Source organism: Halichoerus grypus, chromosome 3, assembly GCF_964656455.1.
Source record: "Halichoerus grypus chromosome 3, mHalGry1.hap1.1, whole genome shotgun sequence".
NCBI classification, from domain to species: domain Eukaryota; kingdom Metazoa; phylum Chordata; class Mammalia; order Carnivora; family Phocidae; genus Halichoerus; species Halichoerus grypus.
In genome coordinates this window covers 168,419,670-168,444,452 of record NC_135714.1, presented here as the reverse complement: position 1 = coordinate 168,444,452, position 24,783 = coordinate 168,419,670, and the positions used below count along the sequence as shown (strand labels likewise).

At 39.9% G+C, this 24,783-nt stretch overlaps 1 non-coding gene across 1 annotated transcript in view; it reads left to right on the top strand.

Moving 5' to 3' along the window:
• Positions 1 to 5,048, top strand: part of LOC118542296 (uncharacterized) — a 97,054-nt gene extending 92,006 nt beyond the window's left edge. The window contains exon 3 of the transcript XR_004920513.2: positions 4,189 to 5,048. This is a non-coding gene — a transcript (uncharacterized LOC118542296). The remainder of the gene's footprint in view (positions 1 to 4,188) is intronic.
• The last annotated feature ends 19,735 nt before the right edge of the window (positions 5,049 to 24,783 follow it).

Sequence of the window (24,783 nt, the reverse complement as noted above, 5' to 3'; positions counted from 1 at the left end):
CCTGATTAAATTTTGTGCAGCATGTCTTTGTGGATGCTAGTGTATCTTACAGGGTTTCTCAGGGTTGTCAATTATATGTAAAAAATTATAACAGCAAATGCTCTTTTAAAAAGTATCCTATATATAATTAGAATTAAATATGTATATGAACAACTTTGTGTATATATACACATATATCTATATATACATTTACATACATATACATACTATAAGTACTTAATTCTATTGTATCTGTATATATATGTATACATAGGCATACGTGTGTGCCTGTGTGTGTGTATACACAAAGTTGTTCACTATAGCATTTTTTATTGCAACAATAAATCCAACAATAAATGTCCAACAATAAGATATTTTTAATTAGATTATGGCCTATATATACAGCAGGATGTTATGGAGTTATTGACAAGAAAAAAAGTGTAATCATTATAAGCTATTATGAAAGAAAGCTATGTGATAGAAAAAAGTATGCAGTAGGATCCCATTTATGCAAAAAAAAAAGGATATCTGTAAATATAAATGTATACCAAGGCTTAGACAGTCTCTGAAAAAATGGGGGAAAATAGCTATTAACTGGATTAGGCTTTGGAAAGGGTCCAGATGAAGTAGAGAGGTGTGAGGGAGAATTTGTTTGTTAAATGAGTTTTTTTCTTAATGTATCTTCTAAAATACAACAAACATTAAAGAAAGGCACAAGAATGGCATCCAATATTCAGAGGCCAAACTGTCATTAGTAGGATACTGGCTGCTGAATATATACGTAAAAATGGTTCCAAGTTTCCATGCATAAGGATTCAAGTGCCCCGAAAGCAATTTCACTATTAATGTTTTTATTCTGCCATGTTTTCTCTTTAGCACCATTTTCAAGGAATTGGGACATTGTCTTTCTAGGTATTTTCTTTCTCAATTATTCAGACAATCATTGATCTAATAACAAAAGGAAGCTTTTAGAGATACTGTGTGCCAGATATTACTCATACTTGATAAATTGCATGCCCAAGGGAATATGAAAAGAAGCACATCAACAAAAATAGAATATAATTCACATTGATTAAAACAATATGTGCCAAACACTTCTTTTTGTGGGAGAGGAAAAATAGCAACATATATTAAAAAATCTAACAAGTGAACATAGGAGATTATGACCCTCATAGGTTTTAGTTATTCAGTGGACTTTTCCTGATTGTTTATTTTGCATTAGGCATTATGCTGAGAATGAGTAGTGGGACGCTTTGGTGGAAGGAACAGATAAGTTAAAACAGTAATTACAATGCAATGGAATAAGTGGTAAAGTGGAGGTCAAGAGGAAAATACATTTAAGCAAATGCAAAACAGCATATAAACATGAAAGAATGAGGTATTGAAGGAAAGGCAAGAATACTGCTATTCTGGAGTGTGGAGGATACATATCTCACTGTCTATTCAACATGTCCACTTGGATACCTAATAAGCATCTCAAACTTAATACACCCCAAACTGAGCTTCTTATTCCTCCACTCTCCACCTCCACCAGCTTCTCCATGGTCTTCCTCTTCTTAGTTTATGGCAACCGCATCCTTCAGCTGCTCAAGCCAAATGCCTAGGAGTCACTATTGAATCCTCTCTATGCTCCATATACAAAGTGTCAGCAAATCTTTCTGGATCCCCTGAAAGGATCCAGAACCTGATCACAACTCACCAGCTCTACTGCATCCATCCTGGTCCAAGCCACCATCATCTCTGGCAGCATTGCCCCACTTCAATCTATCTACACAGCAGACAGAGTGATCTGTTTATACAGTAAGACAGATCAAACCCCACCTTGACTCTCATCTCACTCTGAATAAAAAGCTAAAGTCCTCACTGTGATTGATCAAGGTCCTGAATAATCTGACACTTCCCCTCTCCTCATTCTGCTTACCTCACCTCTACTTCCTCTTGTTGCCCTCCCCTCTCCACCCACAGGAGTCCAGCTCTTCCCCCAGCCTCCCCCAGGCATGCCTGTTCTACCACCTCCAGTTTTTATTCAATGACCCTTCTCAGTAAGTCTTTCTAATCCCCCTACATAAATTGCAACCTCTACTCTCATACTCTATCTTCTTTTTAATTTTTCATATCACATGTAACTATCAAACACATTCTTTATTCTATGTATTTATTTTGTTTATTATCTGCCATCTAAAACCCATCCCCAGAATATAAGTTCCAGAACGATAGAGATTTTTGTCTGTTTTTGTTCACTGCTGTATCCTCAGAACCTAGAATAACATTCAGAATATTATAGACATTCAACAAATATTTGTAAAATTCATGAATGAATGAGTGGGGTGAATGAGATATGAAATGATCAAAGTTGAGACTGAAGGGATACACAAGGGCCCAGCTCTTGAAGGTGCCATGGTAAGAACTTTGAAACTTGGGCACCTGGGTGGCTCAGATGGTTGAACGTCTGCCTTCGGCTCAGGTCATGATCCCAGGGTACTGGGATCAAGTCCCACATCGGGCTTCCTGCTCCTTGGGAGCCTGCTTCTCCCTCTACCTCGCTCTCTCTCTCTCTCATGAATAAATAAATAAAATCTTTAAAAAAAAAAAGAACTTTGAAACTCATCAAACAATAGAAAACCACAGGAACAAGAGAGGTGTGTATGTGTGTGTATGATATATAAACACATATACGGTATAAAGAATGCAATGGGTGGGGGGAAAGACAGGAAAAAATGGACAAAGGACTTGAATAGACATTTCTCCAAAAAGATATCTAAATGGCCAACAAGCACATTAAAAGATGCTCAACATCATCAGTCACTAGGGAAATGCAAATCAAAACCACGATGAAGTATCACCTCACTAGGATGACTATAATCAAAAAGAGAGGTAATGACAGGTATTGATGAGGCTGTGGAGAAACTGGAACTCTCATACATTTCTGCTGGGATTGTAAAATGGTGCAGCTACTGTAGAAAACAGTTCTGCATTTGTTCAAAAAGTTAAATGTATAGTTACCATATGACTCAGCAATTGTGGCTTGATAGTTCATTTCTTCTTGTCACTGAATAATATTCCATTGTATGGATGTCCCAAAATTTGCCTGTTTACCTATTGAAGAACATCTTTGTTGTTTCCAAGTTTTGGTAATTATGAATAAAGATTCTATAAACATTCATGTGCAGGTTTTTGTATGGGCATAAGTTTGCAACTCATTTGGGTAAATATCAAAGAGTATGATTGCTGGATCATAGGGTAGACTATGTTTAGCATTGTAAGAAACTGCCAAACTGTCTTCTGAAGTGGTTGTACCATTTTGCCTTCTCACCAGCAATTAATGAGTGTTCCTGCTGCTCCATATCCTCATCAGCATTTGGTGTCAGCAGTGTTTTGGATTCTAACCATTCTAATGGCTGTAGAGTTTGTTTCAATTTGCAATTTCCTGGGGCACCTGGGCAACTCAGTCGGTTGGGTGTCTGCCTTTGGCTCAGGTCATAATCCCAGGGTCCTGGGATCGTGGCCCACATTGGGTTCCCTTCTCAGTGGAGAGCCTGCTTCTCCCTTTCCCTCTCTCGCTCCCCCTGCTTGTGTTCTCTCTCTCAAATATATAAATAAAATCATTAAAAAATAATTTGTAATTTCCTGTAATTTCCAATGAAAGCATTGATGAAAAATGTTGACTATTTTGGATCCTTATTTGTCATCTTTGTATTTATATTATAGTATTATATAATAAGTTTCCAGTGTCTCCAATCTAAGTATGAATTGCTTATTTTTAGTCTTCCCACATTTCTAGATTCCAGTTCATATTGAGGAAAGTGAATCTAAGGAATTAAAGGACAGACAATATCTAGTACACCCATTATCTGTTATAGGAAATCACTTGTGTAATATGTAAAAATTGACTCATAGCATGAGACTGATTATAAAGCCCAGAAGTCAGTCAGTTTGCATTTCCTCCTGGAAGATACCACTATTGGTTTTTACTACCTTCCTTCCAGGTCATATATTCTAACTTAATTTAATGGCATTTAAACATGCCCAAACACCCAGACTAGAAACTCAGAGCTACATTTGGGTTTTCCTTCTGCTTCACCTTGCACATTAATATAGCTACTATATCTCATGAATTCTACTTTAAAATGTTTCTGGAATCAGTGTCATTTTTTTCATCCTGACTGACAAATATTGCAATAACTTTAAAATTTTTTTTTCCTGCTATAGAGGCCTGATGTGGCAGCAGGAGGCTTCCTATTGTGATCAGAGATCTAAGATCTCCACTTCTGCTTCACCTGAGTACCTTCACTTTTTGTCTGTTTTATATACTGGATTCCACATAGATTTAATTTTTTCGAAAAAATTTTTTTCCAAACACAAGCAACCAAAAATAATTTGATAAATTGAACCTTATCAAAATTAAAACCTTATGTGGATCAAAAGACACAACCAAGAAATGAACAGGAGAAAATACTTGCAAATTATGTATCTGTTAAGAGTCTTACAACCAGAATATATAAAGAACTCAACTCAATAAAAATAAGACAAATATTCCAATTTTTAAATGAACTCAGCAATTCCACTCCCAGGTATATATTCGAGAGAATTAAAAACATATGTTCACACAAAAACTTGTACATAAATTTTCATAGCAGCAATATTTCAAAATATCCCAAAGTGGAAACAACCCACATGTCCATCGACTGATAAACAGATAAACGGAATGTTATTCAGCTGTGTAAAGGAATGAAGTACTGATTCATGCTACAACATGGATGAACCTTGAAAACATTATACTAAGTGAAAAAGCCAGACACAAAAGGCCACATATTGTATGATTCCATTTATATAAAATATCCAAAGTGGACAAATACACACAGAGAGAAAGGAAATTAGTGGTTGCTAGTAGATGGGTAGATGGGAGAATAGTGAGTCACTGCTAACAGGTATGGAGGTTCTTTTTGGAGTCATGAAAATGTTCTGGAATTATATAATGGTGACAGTTGCACAACATTGTGGATATACTGAAAACCACTGGATGTACTAAAAAACCACTTTAAAATGGTGAATTTTGTGTTATATGAATTATATCCCAAATAAACATTGCAAAAAAAATGGTGTCTTCCAGAAATTATTATCTGGAGCTTTAGCGACAACTTTGTGATCCAGAAAATAAGCAGGTGGATCAAGGAGACTACTGTGGATTTCTGCTGAGGAGGAATTTGTGGAGAATTCTTACTGCCAGATTGAGTGATCCTGCCAGATAAGCAGAGTTGGGCTTTGTTCTCAGGTCACTGTACTCCCAGGGTAACTGCTGTCATGTGCAAAATTTGAAAATGAATTGTTCAAACTGAGTGAACACAATGCTGGTGGGGCACATGAAAGCCCACAAGAAATTATAGATAGGCTAGTTTAAGGGCTGCTGACCAATGCCCTTAGCCTGAGGTAGGGCAGAACTTTCATACGTTCTTGTAAAACTCAGGTAGAAATGAAACTAACTACTAGAAATAAGGAAACAATGACAAAACTAAAAACACCACTATAACTATAAAAGCACACGGGTTTCATACATCATGGGAAAATAATCTATGCATTGAATGCCTTTTCTCTCGTCACCTGTGGAGGTTAGGATAGATGATCCAATCAAATCGACACTTGTTTGACTTCATTCCCAAAAGAACACAAAAGTACAAGATTTGAGTTTAATGGCAAAAGACAAATATTTTTTTAAAATACGAACCAATTAAAAGCTCATTACCCAGAAATACATTTGATGGTGTATGTTTTTGGAGGAAATGGTCTGACGAACCTTTTCTTGAAGCCACTCCCTGATCTACAGCTGGAGTAAGAACAATAAGAGAGAGAGAAGAAGCAGTGCAAGACTCAGGCTCCAAGTGGTTGTTGAGGCAAACCTGCAATAAGATAGAGGAACTCTGAGGAAAAGAATTCAAGGGTGGTTCTCAACATACCAAGCAATGGGACACAGCCTGCTATACCTGGAGCAGTTTCCAAGTGTCAACTTCCTTAGGAGACCTGGGATTGTTGAGGGGCCCTGATTGATAGGTAGCCTTGTCTGGATTTTCAAGTTAAGACTAAGATGACCCAGGCAGGCAGGATGGTCCCAAATAGACTGGCATGTAGTAGTTCTGTGTAGTGCCCAAGTTTGAAAGGGACGTTATATCTTGTGTGTTATGTAGACTGACAACACTAGAGTTCTTAGTTTATACTAGAGCAATAGTACTCAAAAGCAAACAAATAGTAATTTGACAGATATTTGACTATAATCACTGCATATTGTAAGCTATATATAGAGTTACACATTTAACTCACTCCCAAAGAGAGAGAAATGGAAGGATTTTTTTTTTTAAGACAAGAAAAAGATGCATCCTTTTGATTAGTTTTCTCATGTTCTGTCATTGTGCAAAATGAAATTCAGGTCCGAAGGGCAGTAAGCAGTCACAAATATGCAACATCCATCTGGAGTGGTACATGAGTAGTCACTAAGGAAACGATTCCAAAAAGGAAACCAGAAATGCCTTCACCAAAGCCAGATAATTAGAAGTGCTGTTAAAGAAACAGTGTAGGATTTTTCTTAAACTTCCTGGTTAAGGTAAATCAGATCTAATTATATTTTAGTTGCTAATTACTACCCAAATCATCAAAATCTTTCATGAAAATAAATTAAACTGATAATTCTTAATAGGAAATTTGAGAACAATCAAGCTCTCTCAATGTTGCATAGTTTCTCAAAATAATTTATAATCTTAACAGGAGTACAACATCTTCATGCATTACTCTCTTCTCATAACTCATGGGATTCTTTTTCTCTTTGTAGTTATACTAAATAGATCCTATAGAACCTTTGTCTGTTTTAGTAAGTTTAGAGAAGGCAAATTTAATTACTTCAATTTCATATAGGCTTGGGAACACAGACTGACCCACGTCATAAAGAGACAGCATGCACGTTATCACAGCCTACCTGAAACATATCTGGCAGCCATTAAATCATCTGCTAAATTGCCTTCAAGTTTGAGCAGGAAACTGAATGAGGGAGCACAGGAGGGAGAAATAACTTTTGGGTAACTGAGAGTCAGAAGAAAAATCAAGTAGGTGGAGAGTTCTGTTACTCGCCTTGCCTTCTGAGCCGTGGTATCCCCCCAGTAGTCTCACAGCCCCTTATCTGAAATTTGTGGGGTCAGAGGTGTTTCAAAATTCCGAATGTTTTGGACTTCATGAAGGTAATCTATTTTGGATATGTTGCATATGCCATGACACCCCCAGGGTGGCTGGGGCAGCAGCTTATAACCAAACATATTGGCATGTCTGCAGTTTAATGTATGAACATCACTAAGTAGAATAAAAAAACAACTGAAAAAGCCTCTTGTCAGTTCAGATCAGGGTTGACTTTCAAATTAAGTCTGAAAAATCCTTTGGTTTTCAGAGATGATTTTGGAATTGTGGATAAAAGATCGTGAACCTGTAATGAAATTAAAGAGATTGCCCTCTTTGTCCTGGTTGTAGGTGGAAAATCCTCTTGGGTGTCTTTTTCACACCCTGTGTCCCCCTGACCCTTCATAATAGAACTTGAGCAAAAGAGCAGAACCGCAGGCCCCAGCGTGATCCTCGCTCCGACAGGTCAGTGTGTCTTGGGAAAGAAATTTGACGTTCAGTCAAAATAAGAGATCCTTGTTAGTTATACCCTCAACTGAAGAATTCTGTAATTGCTTGATTTGGTGAATCATGGTGAGTATGTGAATTTCCAAATAATTATCTTGGAAATCTCTCACTCTCTCATTCACCATTACCTAAATTTTGTGTATCATTTATCTCAGCAGTCCAAGATTATCTGATGATGAAAAAATGTTTACCTTCCTGCGAATTTAAATGTGTGAGGTATCACTGCCTATTCTTCTGTTTCCTCTCTCTCCCCACTGAATCCTCTGCCCCCAATCCAAGTTAAATGGGACTAAAAGTATGAGCAAATTCTGAAAAACCTTATTTTGATAACTAGCACGAGCATAACAACTATAGTCAATGTGAATCTTTTTGGCTGGCAATCAATTTTCATGTTTGAACTGGCAGAGCTGTCAGTTTAGGAACTGAAAATGCCATTTTCTTGGTCTTCAGACCTACTCAGTGAAGGAAGGTTCTTAACTGGGAGGACTAAGGGCTGTGTCAGAAAGGATCCACTGTGGCTATGCAGACCAGTGCCATCCAAAAGAAGCATAATGTGATCCATACTTGTCATTTAAAATTTTCTAGCACCCACATTTAAAAAGAAACAAGTGAAGTTAATTTTACTAATATATTTTATGTAAGCTCGTATATCTAAAACATTAACTTTCTGATATGTAATCAATATGAAAATTAATGATAAAATATTTTACATTTTTCCCACCAAGTCTTTGAAATCTTGTGTATATTTTATACTTAACATCTCAATTTGCACAAGTCACATTTCAAGTGCTCAAGAGCCACATACTATTTATTGGCCACCATTTTGGACAGTAAAAGGAATGTGAAAGTTTAGAAAGCAAAGCTGGCACCCAGTCCCTCAGAAGTTTGTGATTCTTCTGGGAAAAGGATGGCTCCTACTTTGACTTTTCTTTCACATTAATTCTACTATATATTATAAACAAAAATAAAGACCATCAACTAGTGAAAATAATGTTTAGTACCTCCAGTAAACTAATGAAATACTCGGGATTCATGCTAAGAATTGGATGTCATTCCTTGGCTAAGTAGAAGTCACAGTTTGAATCCAAAATTGGAGTAACACTGCAATCAGAAAGGTGTTGCTCACTGATCTTTTTGCAAAGAAATTTACAGAACAAGTATCTCTATTGACTTTAACCCTGAACTTCTGCTGGTAGCAATTTAAACTGCCCTAAGGAAAACATGAACATGGTAAATGCTAACAAGTGAATGTTGAAATGATTTAAAAATAAAATTCAAACATGTTTAGGCAGTTAGACTTCTTCCCTTCTGGAACTAAGGAATTTAGATCTTACAATCTTATTGTGCAGTAACGAGCTGCATCTAGATTTTCACAACTATGAAATGAGAATAATGTCTCGTGTTTATTACAGGCATTGTTCTCAGTGTATTACATGTACTGATTTGCTTAATCCTCACACTAATCATATATGGAAGACACTGTATTTTATTCCCATTTGAAGGATGAAGAAACTGAGACCAAAAAGGTAATTTATCCAAAATCACACAGCTAAGAAGAAATGAAATAGTATTCAAATTCATGTTAGTAATCATTATTCTGTAACCTATTAGATTTATAAGATGAGGTGAAAATAAAATGAAACCTGATCTTAAATAGAAATCACAGTATAAGCACAATATATTAATATTAAAAAATATCTTAGTGAAAATACCTTTGTTAAAGGAAATCTTATTTGGTTTTGTTTTTAAATATGTGTATTTTTATGTCCCTCTTTTAATACAAATGGTAGCATAATATGGAGACTGCTATGAATTTCACTTTTTTTAAACTAATAACTTTTTTTTATCTTTTCACCTAAGCATTGATATAGTATTGATTAGTATTTCTTTTTTTTAATTCCCAAATTTGCTTTATTTTTTTCATCATTTTATTTTATTTTTTTCATCATGATAAGTGTACTCTTTAATCCCCATCCATTATTTCTTCCAGTGCCCCCACCTACCTCCCCTCTGGTAATCATGTTTGTTCTCTAGGGTTAAGAGTCTGTTTCTTGGTTTATCTCTCTCTCTTTTTTTCCTTTGTTCATTTGTTTTGTTTCTTAAATTCCACATATGAGTGAGATCATATAGTATTTGCCTTTCTCTGACTGACTTATTTTGCTTAGCATTATACTGTCTAGTTCTGTCCATGTTGCTTTATGTTTAAATTATATGCAGTTTGTCTCATGTTGTACCAAAGCAGCTAAAATTTAAACTCATTCATTCATTTATTTCATTCAAATAATCATCTATTAGTGATACTTTCCCTGATGCTTTAAAGTAAAATAGCAATAAACTTTTCTAGCTCTTGGCAATCTCAATCTTCCTTAATTATAAATTTATACATATTATTCCTTATTATAAATATATAGTTATAAATTTATCTATAAATTCATTATTCCAAATTTACTTATGTGTTTGTGTTCTCTCTGTCCTTAATAAGGTAAGGTCCATACAGGCTAAATTTTTTTCTGTTTTGTTCACTCCTATATCCCCAGTACTTGACAACAATGTTGGGATCTTAGTAAATCCTCAATAAATATTTATCAATTGAACAAATGATTGACTTTTTAATATTTATTCATTTGTTGATGCTGAAACAACACATATAGCAATTATGAACATAGACTTTGGAACAAAAAAGACTTGGATTAAAATCACAGCTGCCATTTACTATTTGTAAAGTATTTATTTATAAATTTATTTATTTATTTAATTTATTTATTTAAGATTTTATTTATTTATTTGTCAGAGAGAGAGAGCCCAAGCATGGGGGAGCAGCAGGCACAGGGAGAAGCAGGCTCCCCGCTGAGTGGGGAGCCTGATGCAGGGCTCGATCCCAGGACCTGAGATCATGACCTGAGCCGAAGGCAGACGCTTGACCCACTGAGCCACCCAGGCGTTCCTATTGTAAAATATTTAAAAAATAATAAATACATTGATCTTGTAAGATTATTGGGAAGATTAAATAGGATACTTCTTTCTAAAAGTAGCATAGGGCTGGCACAAGGCTGTGCTCCATGAATGTTGTTGTTGTTGTTGAATTTGTATTACTTATGCACTCATTAAATAAACACAGTGCCAAACACTGTGCTAGGTGCCGAGGGAGTTTGAGTTAAAGAAGGCATCTCTTTTGAGATAAATCATAGCTTTTAATACACTACTGGACTCATAAGAAGTAAAGGAGCTCTTTAAGGCTTCCTTATCCCACAAGCTCCAGCCCACACCCCCCACCCCCAACCCTAAGGTGAGCTGAAAGCAGAGTCAGGCGCTGGGAGCAGCAAGCAAACAAGAAGTGTATGTTTTCCTGAGGGCAAACGCTACAAGCCATACGGCCTTCAGGCGCTCAGGCCTCAGGCCAGACCGGGCAGATAGGTAAGCCTGCCAGTCGGACAGAAGAGAGGACTAAAGTCGTACCTGTTTCAGTAGCAGCAAAAGCAGACAGAAATTCTCTCTGAAGAAATCTGCATGATTCCCATGATTTAAGATCATGCAAGTATGACTTCAAAAAGATCACCAAAAACACAAATAAATAAGCCATCATGTTGCCGAAAAAGGAAATAAACAGGTTTAGATCCACAAGGATTTCACATTTTTAAATTATTGGATAAACAATACATAATATAGAAATAAAGGATAGGATTATAAATTTGATGAACAAAATGACAGGTAGATTTACAAAAGAATCTAATAGAACTCTTTAAATTGAAAAATATAATTGTGGAAATTAAAAACTCAATGGAGAGGTGAAACGGGATGAATAGCAGCTGCAGAGGGAATCTAAGAGGGCGTACATGGAAACTACGAGAAACACATAGAGGCTTGTGGAGGAGGGAGTGAGAAGCCTGCCGTAGGCATAACCAGGGTCCCAGAAGTAGACAATAGAAAATATGGAGGAGAGGTGAGGATTGAAGAGAAAAATGGGTTTCTGATGAGACAAGACTCACCAAACAGGATAAATAAAAATAAAACTACACTTAGATAAATCACAGTGAAACTGCAAAATATCCAAGCAAAGAGGTTATAAGTAGCCAAAGAGAAAATGCAAATCACCCACAAAGGTATGACAAGCTTCCAGCACACTTCTGAACACACCATAAAAACAGCCAGAAACTGTGGAATAATGTCATGAATAGTTGAATGAAAACTTAGAAAAGCTGTTTACAGAATAAGTCTGAAATAAAAACCATTTTAGACCATCAAGCCTGGGAGAGTTGCCCCCAGCAGATCTTTACTAAAGAAACTTCTACAGAGGGGCACCTGGGTGGCTCAGTCGTTAAGCATCTGCCTTCGGCTCAGGTCATGATCCCAGGGTCCTGGGATCGAGCCCCGCATCGGGCTCCCTGCGTGGTGGGAAGCCTGCTTCTCCCTCTTTCACTCCCCGTGCCTGTGTTCCCTCTCTCGCTGTGTCTCTCCCTGTCAAATAAATAAATAAAATCTTTAAAAAAAAAAGAAAAGAAAAGAAATTCCTACAGAATCCACTTCAAAATAGAGAAAAGTGATTCCAGAAGGAAGGTCTGGGATGCAGGAAGGAATGGTAAGCAGATCGATTAGAAAACATGTGCTTTATGACAAAAACGATGTCTAATTGTGAAATAAAGCATTCCAAAGCCCTTGCATTTTGGGGAGAAGATGAAGATAATGGATTACAATTCGACTTTGTTTACTCAAGAAAGATCACTGAAAAAAATAGTAATAGAAAATTTTAGTTTCGAAAACCAGAAGCAAAAAGAAGATGAGAAAAACAAGTGAATAGAAGTCATGTTAAACTTTTTTAAAGGCAAAGAAGAGGGGGAAAAGAGGTGTAGAAAACATAAAACAAACAAAAATAATAAAATAAGGTGGAGTAAACAAGTCTAAATGTATCAATAATCACAATGAATATAAATGTTACCATCTTACGAGTTAAAAACAAAGTAAATCAAAGAGAGAGAAAAAATTCCAGCTATATACTATTTATGAGATATGCCTAAAACACAAAAACACCAAAATGTTGAAGTAAAAGAACAGATAAATATTAAAGTATTAAATAACTTTTTTAATAAAAAAACCAAAAACCACTCAAAATCTTAACCATAATTATTTTTCATTTTTGTAAATTCCTCCTTTTGTCCCAAACTTCCATATTTGGATATTACTATATTTATGATACACATTTAACTTCAATTCAGCTTTTTTCTTTTTAAAATTATAGTATAATATAATATCCCGAGTTTTTAGGTGGTCTGTATCAAACATATTTGACCTTTTTATAATTCAATTCTATTTCCTGCACGACCTTTCCAGTAGTGAATTTTATAAGCTTATTACCAACTGTGTGAGGTAAAAACTCATTTTATTTGTCCTAAATGCTTAGAAATTCAGAATCTGTTTATCGTCTGAATACTTCTCGATTTAGGGTCCGCCCGTGTTCATTTTACGCATGCCACTCAGATTTTATAGATTGGGAACATAAGCCTACTTGGTCTTTGCAAGCTGAAGCGTTGCCCTCTTTTGCACATCCTCACATAGCACCACCCATCTTGCGGATCATTTTATCTGACTCTTCGGTCTTTCTGAAGAGGGCAGAAGGCTGCTCCGTTGGTTGGGAGTTGGAGTTGAGGATATAGCACCTTTGTACGAAGTCTCAGGATGGAGTACAAGACTGAAATAGAGGTGCTCAGAAATACCAACAAGCGACGACAACAGTAACAAACTTCCTATGTGCCACGTACTGTTTAATCATATTCCATACGGTAGGGTTTACTGATGAGTCCAGGAAGGCCTCAAATACCTGTCTGATTCTTCTCTTTCTCCTCCTCCCTTCTTTGTTTCCAAACAAATTAGAGGCAAGTGAGTAGGCATTCAGGCCTCTTGCCTGTTTGCAGAAGCTGTAGATAGGCATCAATGCTTCCATTCATCTGCCTCTCTTGTGGGTCAAGAGGGCACAATGACAGTATGGATTCTGAAACAAAGGGGTGTGAACTTGGGGGCAGGAGGCCAAAAAAAAAAAAAAATCCAAGTAAACAAACCGTAGAGGTCAATGCTAATGAGCAGACAACCAGTTTACAACTAAGACTTTCCAAGCCTTTAAGGAACTAAATAAAATTAGATTATGTTTCAGTGACTGACATCACAGCATAGCTGAATAGTAATAATACAGTAGTGCAGGACATAGAAATTACATGCGTACATAATTATGGCTTTACGCAAACTAATGAACCAGATGAACTTCTCTGTTGCCTCTGACACAAACCTTGGTTTTTCTCCTGGGAGTTGGAAAAAAGTCAACGTGTCAGCAATTCATCTATTTCTGCCTGTTGGTACATCATGCAGAAATTAAATGAGGTGCATAATATGAATTTAGATGTCAACATTCTGTTGAATTCTAGAAAGATGTACTAAAATGTTTAGTTTGCATTATAACAAATTTGTGTCATTCTGAGTTTGTTAAATTTGGATTATGGAAAATTGAAGATTTGCATAAATCTAAATTCTGCTAAGGACCCTGTGTTAATACATTCTTCACATTTTTTTCCAAAAGATAACTTTGATCTGTTCAATCCAATCCTTAAAGTCTTCATTATATACTTTGGAAAGCAATATTTCCTTCAACCTCAAGTATTCAGCCATTAAATTAATCTTTTGAGCAGGTCCTAAAATATTTAGTAGTTTTATCTGACAGGGTAATCATCTGACATTAACATTATCGTGATGTATTAAAAACCAAAACAAACCAAAATAAAACAACAAAAAAAGGTTCATGTTGCCAGTCATTTGGTTGGTCTGTGCTAGAGTCACCTGTAGGCCCTCACTGGGTCCCCCTGACAAATGGCACCTATCTGGGAATAGAGGCTGGTCAGGCCCAGAGCTCTGAGCTCAACCACGGAGCTGAGCACATCTAAGTGGGCTCTCCTGGGCCTGCCCAAGGACAACGACAAGAATTATAATTACTACTTAAGTGAAGCAAGTTTTAATATTGTGCGACCCAATATTAAATATCAGCTTATGTAAAACAGCCTGTAGCATATGCTGCATATCGGTTCATTTATGTGATAGCTTATCTCGAAACTGGCTCCTTTTAGAGCTAATGGCCCCGCAACCCTCTTACGTATCATCACTGTGGATACCGATCTAATCCAAGCCCTCGTCACCCAGACTGAGGCCACTGTCACTCTTTCCCCGTTCTCTTGCCTCAGCCTCATTCCACTTAGACTGCTCTCCACGGTCGAGCTAATCGTCCTGTAATAAAGCTAGTGTCGTGTCTTACCACGACTGGACAAGCTAGAGCGGTGCACAACTGCTCCTCTCTCTGGCTTTACCGTCAGTCTTCCCTGGCTGCCTTCTTTCCTTCCTCCCTTCTTTGTTTCCTCCCTCCTTCTTCCTTCTTTCCTTTTGACTTTTGACTGAATTATAATATACACCTAGAAGAGTGCATATATCAGTGAATTTTCACACAACTGACTAGCAACTCAGAAATTCCTTCTTGCTCCTTCCCAGGCTCCACCCACACGCCCTAAAGGTAACCAGTATCCCACGGTCTAAGAGCAGGAGTTAATTTAGTCGGTCTTTACTTTTATTAACCTCCTACATGCAGGGCTCCGGGAAAGGCTCTAACTTGGGGTGCAAGAGGATGCCTTGGGCCCCCCAGACCTTGAACCTATGGCAGCAAGTCTAATTTGAGTCCCTACACTGATGGATCTGAATGTCCTGAGATGTCATCTGCCTTCATCAGGATTTGCTCAGGAGCTGCCAGCTGGAGGTGTCCAGGTGACAGCTAATGAGAGTTCGGTAGGGAGAGGGAGAGACGGGCGATGGGTAGCGTTTGCTGACGATGTTCTAAAGCTAACATATGCATTTCGCTTCCCTCCCATTTTCTCCATCTCTTGCTCCTTAACCATCTCCTCTGCTTCCTACTCAATTGCTTTTCAATTAACAAAGCCACAAAAGGCACCTGCAACCTGTGGCGTTCAATCATAGAGTCCCCAACTAATACCCAGGGCCTCTTGCATCTCAAGTGGAATGCTTCCAGGGTGCGAGAGCCTTTGCTGCATCTCTGACCCACAGAACATTCTCCTTGTCTTCCAGGAGCAAAGACATGAAAATAATTTTTATCTGTGATTCTTTTTAACAGCAATTCAACAAATGCTATTTGTTGTTTCCTTATTGTGAAGTTGAGATTTTCTTAAGCATACCTCTTGAAAACATAACATAAAAACAGTATATTCAATATTGAAGAAAAGTCAGTGGGTATTAGTCATCATCCCAACCTAACTCTACAACTAGTTTAATTTTGCATATCGTCTCTTTTGCATATTGTCTCTCAGATCCCATCCACACTCAGAATTTGTACACTTGCTATTGTAGTGCTCATATCAGGAGACTACCTTTAAGTAGCCTTTTGTTTATGCAAACAAAAGGAGTAAGTTTCACGGAGTCCCCCTGTGAAATAATTTGAATACAGAATCACAAAGTTCTGCCTTTCTTTTCTGATGTATCCTAATTCTTTTCATTCAGGGGAGCTATGTAGCTCAGCTACAACAGATGGCAGCCATGCCAGGACGTGAGGAGCCTGGTTCTTGCTCCCGCTCTGTCAGTCACTGTTTAAGTAAACAGATAGGTGTCATTGTAACTTTGGTATGCCTCAGAATCTTCAGGAGTAAAGTGCAGAGACTAAGACCTATCCCACCTACCTCACAGGATGTCTTATTATCTCAATAAACCGAGCACCTACTACGCATGCACGGGGTCCCTGCTGGGGGCTGTGGACAGTGGAAGAGCTGGCAACTGAGCCTACCTGGGCGGCTACCTGGGCAGTGGACAGGTGAAGGTTCTGGTACAGAAGAGGCGATGGCCCCACTCAGGAGGGTACGTGAGTCAGGCCTCGGTCTAGGCTCCGGTTCTTGCAGTGCCGCTCTCTTCCCCTCATCCTCGTACTCTCTGAGCAGGTTCCCAAGGTCCCCAGGATGGTCACAGGGTTTTGACCTCTCTGCATCCCCCCTTGTCCCTCTCTCCCAGCTCCTCACCTCCCTCCCCAGCTTCCACCACATCTTCCTTAGTCCTCCTTCACCAAAGCCTCATTCTCTGCTTTTTCCTAGGCAGGGGCTCGGTGGTCCCCCAAACTGGGACCCTGACCCTGTGCAACACAAAACTTATTTCCCTTCCTGGAAGGGAAGTGTGGGGGCCTCAGAAACCCAGGGGCTTTTCTTTAAGATATATCACCCTCCCTCAAGAATGCACAGAAAAAAGTTTTCTGCTGAGGAGGGGAAAAAATAGTTTTAAAACATTCCCTTTCAAATTCCATATCCCATTCCGCTTACATGAATCCAGAAGCAGGAGCAGTTGTTTCTGACTGGAAATGTCTTGCGGGATTTTGCAGAGTGTGGCATTTGTGTCAAGCAGTAAAGACAGTTGGGGCTTAAATAGGGCACCTCACATGAAGGAGCACAGGGGGCAGAGTTCAGAGGTGGGAGAATCCAGAGTGTGTCTGGAGAGCTGCAAGGATCCAGAGGCAAACGGAGGCCTTAGAACTTCAGAGCTGCTACGCACATGTCCTGAATAAGAGCGCTTGTTCTCCAAGTTTAAAGCAATCTGATTTGGAAGGAGTGAGAGGTTCCTTGTGTGGGGTATCCAGAGAAGAGATGCCTGTGTTGACAAGGGTGGGACTACGGCACCAGCCCGCCAGAGCCAAATCCACTTCCTTTAAGAGGCCGGTCGGCCCATTGCCTGGTGCACATCTCCCCGTGCCTCATCGCTCCAGAGGTCCCAGCATCCCCAACATCCATCACCACACTCTCACCGCACATTCTCCATATGTGCCCTGACCTGATCAGTCCACCTTCAGTTCCCTTCTGAAATTTCTCCATATCACAGCCTCTCCTCTGAAATATGGAGGTTCTCTGAAGACACCTTTCTCAAAGGCTGTCTTTTCTCCCACATTCCTTGTGACCAGGACCCCAGAGGTAAGGTAGATATCTTCCTTGCTTCCCTGGGCCTCCTCCAGACCATTTTTTTCCTGTGAAACCCTGACCTTTGACATTCATGTGATTGGGACACAGTACCTCCCTCATCTCTGTCACCTCCCGGTCACACTTCTTCATTCGCTTGTTCCCAGGCTTCCTCTCCACTCCAAATTCTGTCACTCTTGTAATTGCAGCATTCCCAGGAAAGGCCATTTTAATTCTCTGGCATCTCAGTTTCTTCATCTCTTTGTCTCATATGATCTTTCCTTCCCTCTGCTTCGGTTACCTCCTCTTATCGTTGCACCCTGGACAACTTGCACCACCTCTGAAATCTTGAATGCCAACATCACGCTCCCAGACTCTCCATATCCTTCTAGTTTAATTATTCATGTAACCTACTAGAAAAGTCCTTTAACCTCATCATGGCTTCCACTTCATTGATCCTCCCACTTTCTCACTATCCAACAACATCCTCCTCATAAATGCCTCCCTTCCTGCCTAGGTTCAATTCCATACTCCACCATTCTAATCATTTTTTACAAATGCCATAAATTCACTTACCTGCCATTGCTTCATGGATGTGTTATGGACAAGGATCCCCGGTAGCAGCAGAAGGAATGAATTAAATTAGAAGGAAATTGAAGGCAAAACTGTTGGGAAGATAAAGTGATCCCACAGATATATATCTATTCTTTGAAAAGGTAAATGGACTATATAAACATATGGTTGTACTAAGTTACATTTAGTAATTTTATTCTTCATTAAGAATTAATAATATTTGACTTGATCAAATAGTTTAACCTTGGGTTTGTCATGTTCAAATTATCATGGTTTCTGAGTAAATGTCCCAGATTATCTCAATATATTTATGCCCACAAGCTGTAAAACATTTATAGTTTGTGGTTTGGGGGCTAATCAGGCCTAAAAGTATCTTTCCACAGTAATTGGAAAAAGCCTCCCATACTCAGCTGGCTATTTTTAAACACAAGGAACCTCTCACTCCTTCCAAATCAGATTGCTTTAAACTTGGAGAACAAGTACTCTTATTCAGGACATGTGAGTAGCAGCTCTGAAGTTCTAAGGCCCTTTTCCTTCAAGTATCTGGATTGAAATGGTGCCTAGAAAAAGTGATTACAGTGGCAATGAGTTTGAAAACTTCAAAAATAGTCATACAGATTTTAAAGATGTATTTAAAAGCAAATAAACAAAAACTAATTCTACCCACAGTACCTGTGAAATGAAGGAGGTCGAGCTCTACTCTCAACACCAAAAGAAATGAACAACGGAGGAAGAAAGGTGTTGAACTGAATGGATGCCAAGAGACCTCTAGCAAAGGGCTATAAAAGGCTATTTTATTCATTGTTGTTTCAAAACCCAAAAATTCTAAGTGAAGCCTGCACACTGATGTGTTTGGTTCTGTGGTAGTAATGTGTGAGCAGATCTGGTGATGAAAGTAATTTGCTGCCTACTGAAAAGGAGGTACATCTCAAGCACCCTGCTTCCCGGGCTGGGGCATCCTCAACATAGTGGTGACACAGAGAACATGATGGAAAAAAGAAAAAAAAAGATGGAGTTCCTATGAAAGGCATCTGAAAAAAATTAGTTTTCATTGTTAGGACAGAAAGCATTATATTGATCCCTGGGTTGTCCTGAAGAAAGTGCAGTGAAAAAAAGAGGAAACTTAAAATAGTTCTAGTAAAAAAACTTGACCGATTACTACCAACAGATATTCACAACGTGACTAGGTAATTTTATGCCAGTATAAAGAATGTATTAATGACGTGTCATATACTTGGGCCTCTGGGGAGGCATTAGAAAGGCAGCATGGCGGATGGAAAGGGCCCTCACCTCGGCATCAGGAGATGCGTTGGTTCCAGTCAGATCTCTGACTCTCACCACCACTGACTTCAGATAGTTAGCTTCCCTTTTCTGACAATTCTTTCCTCTTCTTAGACTAAAGTGTTGGCATCCACCTTAGGCAGGAGGAACGACATCTCAGAGACTAACCAGGACAGTCTGTGGGTACCGATGTGTTAAAGAGTGGAGTAGAAAGCCAGCCTCCAGCTTGGACCTCATCCTTTTTGTAGAGCAGGAAGTGATTTACCCACTGAGGGAAGAGGCAGGGGCCCAGGTGAAGAGAAAGTTTGGAGGAGTGAGCAGAAGGGGATCAGAAAAAGCCGGCAAAGCCACAGTAACATTTACCAGCACAGATACGTAGTGAACCTGACGAGTGGCTCCTTGCAGCGGCAGCATTTCCCAATGTGTGAAGCCGGAAGATGGAAATCCTTGAGCAGTGGGAGTTGGAGACAGTAGGGGTCAGGAAAAGGTCCTGCAGTCAAATCTGAAGAAATATTGCAGAGTGCATCCCCTTATTGAAGATTCATGGTGCATATTACCATATTGAAGGCTCTGGGGAGACCTACAGTAAGGAAACAGGATTAACTATTTAATCCTGAACTCACTTCAGTACAGAAACTTTTAAAAATAGATGTTTGCGATGGTTACCAGAGGAGAGGTGGGGGGGGGGGGGAGGACGGGGGAAATAGGGGATGGGGATTAAAGAGTACATTTATCATGATGAAAAAATAAAATAAAATGAAAAAATAATGCTGGAAAAACTATGTTTGTTAAAATTTCACTGAACACAATAGATAAAACCACTGTTCTAGGGTATAAAAGTCCAAGCTCGCTAACAAGGTATGTAAGACCCTAAAGCACTGAGCCCCTGCCCCGGCCGGCCCCAAGCCCAGTGTTTAGTGCTACTAGGGCCAAACCACGTGGGGCTCACCTCTGCCCACCCCACCCCCAAGGCCGCACACCCCAGACTGCCCTGTAAACTGCATGCCTCGTGGTTTCGTTACGTGTGTTTTGTTCAGTGAAAACACAAATGCTCTCCCACCTTTCAGACTGGCTAGTCCCTACTCATGTTTTAAGATTTGTGTAAGAATTATCCAGGAGGGGGATGCCTGGGTGGCTTAGTCGCGTGAAGGGTCTGCCTGGGGCTCAGGTCATGACTGGAATGAGCCCCCCCATCCCCCCTACCCCAGCCCCCCCCCCACTTCCTGCTCAGCAGGGAGTCTGCTTCTCTCTCTCTCTTTCTCTCCCTCTGCCCCTCCCCACCACTCGTTGTCTCTCTCTCTCAAATAAATAAATACAATCTTAAAAAAATAAAAAGAATTATCCAGGAGGCCATGCTTGTCAGGGATATTTTGTAACTTTAAGTGGAGTCATATTCAGAAACATAACTCCCCTGTGACCTTATTATTATCATCATTATATAAGTGAGAAAATGAGGTTCAGCCAGCCCCAGGGACTTGCCCAAGATCACCCCGTCAGGAAATGGCAGAAGCAGGGCATTCTCACTTCAAAGCCGAGGCCTGCCCATACAGTGGCTATGTGAGCCATTAGAAATAGACTCAAAGCATTTAAAGAGCTTCTTGTAAAAAAAATCCTCGGCTTCTCCCTCCGGTCTCTTTCTCTGTGTGTCTCTTTCTCTAACATCGTCACTGCCAGCATCATAGCGTCTGCCTCTTGGAAGGGCCACTAGTGACTGAGAAGGACGGAGAGTCTAGGGTGGACTAAAACTCATTTGTACCCTGTGCACACGTCTCTTCTCACAGCTGCTGCTGTTCCCAGTTTTCTGCTTGGCTGGATTTTTTAAAGAGTGTTAACTGTGTTTTTCCTATTGCTAAATGCAAAACAAACAAAAAGCACAGTCACGTGTGTGTACACATGCTAGTGTATTTCTTTCCGAAGCAAATATTTGTAATAACAAGGAGCTGGAAAGGATGAAACTTGCCTTTAAAAAATTTTTTTTACATTGTTTTCCATATTTTAAAAGTAGACAGGGACTAAAGGAAAATTCTCCAACTACAGCTGTAAACACTGAGCCCAGCACTGAGCCCAACAAAACCTGTGCTGTTGTCAGACTTGTGTGAGTTCACTGGGAATAGTGGGTGCACATGAGACTCTTGCTGGCCTGCTTATGGCCCATTCTCTCCTCCTGCTGCTGAACCGGAACAGTGTATGAGGAAGCAGCCTCAGAAAACCACTTGCACCAAGATATTAGTGGTATGGTGGATTTGCTCCTCCCAGAGTAATTAGAATTTTAAAAGAGAATCTACCTCCAGGTGATGATTGACCCAGAGAAATTAATCTGTAAGGGTAGAACTTTTGGATATGTCACTCTGATGAACATCTCTTTTGGGCCAAGTAGGCCTTCCTGGCATCCTTCGAGTTGCATCCTATGGAAGGACGTTTTCCCACTTATAAGGCCATCCTAACTACCAGGGTGAAAGAAGTAATGCTAAGTTGAAAAAGAGGCCCTAACACATATGTGCGTGAAATGGAATAAACAACCATTTTCCATCATCGAAACAGCTGCACAGACCTAATGAAAAGCAGTCTATTTCAAACAGTTATACTTTTAAGTATTGCTTTCTGCCCTTTACTCTTCACTCTTCTTTTACTCCTTTCAAGATAAATAGGCCTTTTTTTTTTTTTTTTCCTGCTATTAGAAGATTTCCTTCTGAAAGGCACAGACTGTGTGTGAGAAGCACATCCATTCATATCCAGCCGAGGTAGTCAATGCTGCCTGGTCTGCCAGGCAAAGGGGAACCGGATCCGTGTGCCCCTGTCTGTCCGCATCTGCCCACTGGGCATGGCCACATGCCCACCACCCTCAGTGCACCATACTGGCCCTGTTCTTCTCCCAGCAGAAAGGACACGCTGTGTCTCCCAGGCAGCATTTCTGTTTGCTTCCTGACAGGAACCCAGCTTGAGGGCTGCAGAGAATGACTCGGACGTCGGGCAGACCACACTAGTCACTAAGGCTGCTGCTTGGTCGGGTTACCTCAGAGCCTCTGTTTACTTCTCGAAGCCTGGAGGTGCCAGGGTGTGCTGTGGGAAGTCATGACATGTGGTCTATGAAGTGCCTGGCACACTCATGCCCAGCACAGTATGGAGAAGTCGCTCTTGCCAGATCCCCAAGGAAGGTTTGTTGGGCTGAAGCACTGAACAAACTGTCTTTCACAGACTCAAAGTCACTTCCTCCTCAAAAGCCTCAAAAGACCCCCTTAACTTTATTTTCAAGGTCCTCCGTGACGTAGAACAACCCCCCCCCCAAATTTCCCATTGTAAACCATGCTTTGCATGCACTCCATCATTTTGAGCCACATATCATATGCTCTAAACTTGCCACATCATGTCCCATTTCTGTGTTTTTCCTCTGGTTTCCTCCAGCTTTGAATGTATGACTCCCTAATCTTTACCTATTGTAATGCTGACCAACAAGGCCACCTCAGGTGGTGCTTCTTCCATGAGACCTCCCCGACAGCTCTGTCAGAATAATCTCTCTCAGGGCGCCTGGGTGGCTCAGTCGTCAAGCATCTGCCTTCGGCTCAGGTCATGATCCCGGGGTCCTGGGATCGAGCCCCGCATCGGGCTCCTTGCTCCACAGGAAGCCTGCTTCTCCCTTTCCCACTCCCCCTGTTTGTGTTCCCTCTCTCGCTGTGTATCTCTCTGCAAATAAATAAATAAAATCTTTGAAAAAAAAAAAAGAATACTCTCTTTCTACTTGTACCTCTATTCAATATTTACCACATTCTGTCTTGTATTACAGCTGTGTTTTTCTGTCTTCCCCATTAGATTACAAGCTTACTAAAGGCAAGAACTTGTCCATGTACACACCATTTCTTCATTTAACAAGTATTTATTATGCTAGGCTCTGTTCTGGGGACTAGGTAGGGGGTGAAGAACAAGATCATGTGGTGCCTGCCCTGGTCCTGAGGGAAACAGACTTTAAATAATTAAGCAAATAAATAACTCTGTGATGACACATTGTGATATGTGCTATGAAACCTATTGCAGAGACACATCCGTAAGTAAGTAAATATTTTCTGAACTGCCCTCTCTTCCCTACTCTCATCTCACCTTGATCTTCAAAAGTCAAATGTTGATAATGCTCCTTACATGGCAGTTCATGCCCATTCTAATCTCCTTATCAAATGGGTGCTGGGACACACCCTAAGTTCTCTTCCAAACACATTCTCTTTTTATTCCATATGGGAATTTTTCAAATCTTCAAGTCCTGGTTCCTTTTGGCTTAATAATTCCATCTTTAAATCATTTCTATCCTCTCATATTTTACCGTAAGAAGTCAGAAGAAACCAAGTCACTTCTTCAACACTTGGCTTAGAAATCTCAGCAAAGCATCCAATTTCATGGGGCACCTGGGTGGCTCAGTCAGTTAAGTGTCTGCCTTCCGTCAGGTCATGATCCCGAGGTCTTGGAATGGGACCCCACATCAGGCTCCCTACCTAGCAAGGAGCTTGCTTCTCCGTCTCCTCCCCACTCGTGCCCTCTCTCACTATCTCTGTCTCTCTCTCTCAAATAAATAAATAAATAAATAAATCTTTAAAGCATCCAATTGCATCACTGGCAAGTTCTACCTTCCACAAAATACTAGAACACAAACACAGTTCAGCGGCATTTTTCACCATGGCCTTTTCTCCATTGTCCAATAACATGTTCCTTACTTCCATCCCAGACCTCATCGGAACAGCCTGTATTGTCTGCATTTCTATCAATATCCTGTACATGGTTATTTATGTATTTTCTAAGATGGAAACCTTCTTTACAGCTCTCCTTTCCTTCCTGAGCTCCCACCACAGTCGTTTATAAACATTCCTGTATGTTAATTTCAGCTTTGTCTAACATGCGACTAAAACTCTTCCTGCCTCTACCTGTAACCCAGCTTCAGAGCTGCTTCCCCCTGTAACCCAGTTTCAGAGCTGCTTCCCCCTTTCTAGACACCTGTTGTAGCAGCATCCCATTTCTTGGTTTGAATTTCTGTCTTAGTCAATTCAAGCTGCTTTCACAAAATACCATAAACTGGGTGGCTTATCAACAATAGAAACTTATTTCTCACCGTTCTGGAGTCTGGGAAATCCAAGCTCAAGGCGCTGGCCAATTCAGTGTCTGACGAGAGCTTCCGTGCAGTTGCACACTGCTGACTTCTTGGAGAAGGAACAGTCTCCCTGGCCTCTTCTTTTAAGGACACTAACCTCACCAAAAGGGCTCCACCCTCATGACCTGATTACCTCCCAAAGGTATAATCCCATCATATCGGGATTAGGTTTAAACCTATAAATCCTGGGGGGGACAC